The sequence below is a fragment of the Xenopus laevis genome, chromosome 5L (assembly GCF_017654675.1).
Source record: "Xenopus laevis strain J_2021 chromosome 5L, Xenopus_laevis_v10.1, whole genome shotgun sequence".
In the NCBI taxonomy this organism is placed as follows: Eukaryota; Metazoa; Chordata; class Amphibia; order Anura; family Pipidae; genus Xenopus; species Xenopus laevis.
Genome location: NC_054379.1, coordinates 125,741,552 through 125,744,030, shown reverse-complemented (window position 1 = coordinate 125,744,030; position 2,479 = coordinate 125,741,552). Strand labels below are relative to the sequence as shown.

The window sequence follows — 2,479 nt, the reverse complement described above, 5'->3', positions numbered from 1 at the left end:
CAAATGCCAAGAAAACCTTCAAATCATAAAATAAAATTTTTATTTTGCCCTACACATGTGCCCACTGTCTAGGTAAGTTGCCATGAGTCAGGAAATGTAGGGAGGAAGGAGGGGAGCCCCAAAAAAATTTTCAATCTTTTTCAGCCTATCACCCATAATGTAGAAAACACGCCAGCGTTTTTTGGGACTTAGAAAAAATTTTGCCTTTTTTGAAACAATCCCTATCTACTCTATTGCGCTTCGCCAGGTCTGAGGTGGCGAAGGAAGTCTAGCGTAAAAGGTAGCGTTCAGTACACTGCGCAAGTTAGTGAATTTGCGTAGTTACGTCGCTAGCGAAAATTCGCCTGGCGTAAGGGTGCGAAGTAACACTAGAGAAACTACGCCAGCGTTCGTTAGTGAATTTGCGCAGTAACGAAAATGCCAAATGCTAGCGAATTAACGCTAGCGTTCAGCGCTTCGGCGCTTAGTGAATTTGCCCAAATGTGAGCTTCATCTCACTGAAATAAGAAACTTTCTAAATATAGGTATGATAACCCACTATCCAGAAATGTCTGAATTACAGGAAGGCCATCTCCAGTAGACTTCATTTTAATCAAATAATTCTTTTTTTCTTAAATGATGAAACTTTAACTTGCACTTGATCCTAAAATATAATTGAGTCTTATTGGAGGCAAAACTATTTTATTGAGTTTAATCAATGTTTAAATGATTGCTTATAAGATTTAAGGTAGGGAGATCCAAATTACAGAAAGACCCCTTATTCGGAAAACCCCATGTCCCGAGTATTGTGGATATCAAGTCCCATACCTGTATCAGTAATGTAACTAGCGGGTGCTAGTTACGTTACTCCGTATTTGATTTTGACTGCGGCTTCAATCAGTGAGCGAGCTGCCGGGGGGCCCTGAGGGGGTGCGGCCCCTGGTCCAATCGCACCCCCTGCACCCCCTCTAGTTACGCCACTGACCTGTATAATCAATTTAAAACTCTGTGCTGTTTCTAGAATAATAAAGTTACTCTTCACGATCCCCTCTCAGCATCTGCCTCTCTTCATTCTTTCTTCATGCAGGAGTCAGATTTTGATTGACAATTAGGTCCAATACATCCTTTTAGGGGCTACTTTTGCCTAAAAGGTGTATTAGAGCACACTCTTTCAAAATAGCCAGAAATACTCTCTCCTACATGCAGGATATGTTAGGAGAGGGAGCCCCCAATTAGACCTACCTTTCAATCAAATTCTGACCCTGCATGAAGACAGATTGCTAAGACAGGGACAGTGAAGAGTGACTTGAATATTTTATAAACGGGACACATTTTTTGATTGATTATATTTACCGAGATTCTTATACCCATGAGATGAAACCTAAAAATCTAAAATTTTAATTTGAGATAATTCCCCTTTCAGCAACATACAAAAAGTGACCTCAGCCAAGCTACTGCAATAAACAACAGGACTGAACTTCAAAGTAAACCCATGACCATGAAGTCAATTCAAATAAATAATTATTAATGTTACTGATAAATATTTCTTCCAGTCTGCCAGTTTAATACCAGTGACTATTAGACCCGCTAGGGTCTTGCCTGGGATAAATTTAGCCACAGAAATGAAGTCAGCTCTTACGTTTATTTAAAACAGACAACATGCTTTCTTCCTTTTATGGAAGTTTTGCCTTCTCATTTTTCGGTTTTATTATGGCATAAAAATTAATGTGTTATATTTACATCAGCTTTTTGGATGTTATACAATAAATCAACCCAATTCTCCACAGTGGCTATTGCCCGTTTCATATCTGAAAATAAATTGGATCCCGTTACCCTTACAAGTGAAACTTTGAAGAAGCAAAAGTAAATATTTGTCTACTGTGGTTGAAAGGGCATTTTAATCTGAAGTAAAGCAAGGAATCGTTTTCCCATGCTGCTTTTTTTTTTGTGACATTATTTTATAAGAAAAAAAATTGCTGCATTTTGGGTAACACAAAATGTAAATCTTTTCTTAATTAATGTGTTATTTGAATGATTTTGCAAATGTAACTGGTGTGTAATATATATCGCCAAGTAACCCAGATAATCACAGTGTTGAACAGTGTCCAGCCAATAATGGAAGTCATATTCAAGTAATCTGATGTTAATTCATAAATGACTTACCCTCAATTTGGTTTAGGATTTTCTCAGAGTGAATTCTTAACAAGAAAACAAAAAAATGGGAAAACAAATGCACTGTTTATCATTAATTCCCCTGAAACAAAGCATTTAAAGGGGACCTGTCACCCAGACATAAAAAGCTGGATAATAAAAGTCATTTTCAAATTGAACAATAAACCCAAATTCTTTTTTTTATTAAAACATCCATGCCTATTATAAACACATCAGCTGTCAATAATTTTTTACCTGCCCCATCTCTATGCCTTTGGTATAGTGGCAGAGCAGGCAATTACTTTCACTTTTCATTCTTCACTTCCTAAGTCACTGCACTGCTCTCTAA

General features: G+C 37.3%; 1 non-coding gene across 1 annotated transcript; it reads left to right on the top strand.

Moving 5' to 3' along the window:
* Positions 1-1,478: 1,478 nt before the first annotated feature.
* On the top strand, positions 1,479-1,605 carry LOC121394000. The gene has a single exon (XR_005961460.1). It is a non-coding gene; the product is annotated as a small nucleolar RNA SNORA5 (small nucleolar RNA).
* The last annotated feature ends 874 nt before the right edge of the window (positions 1,606-2,479 follow it).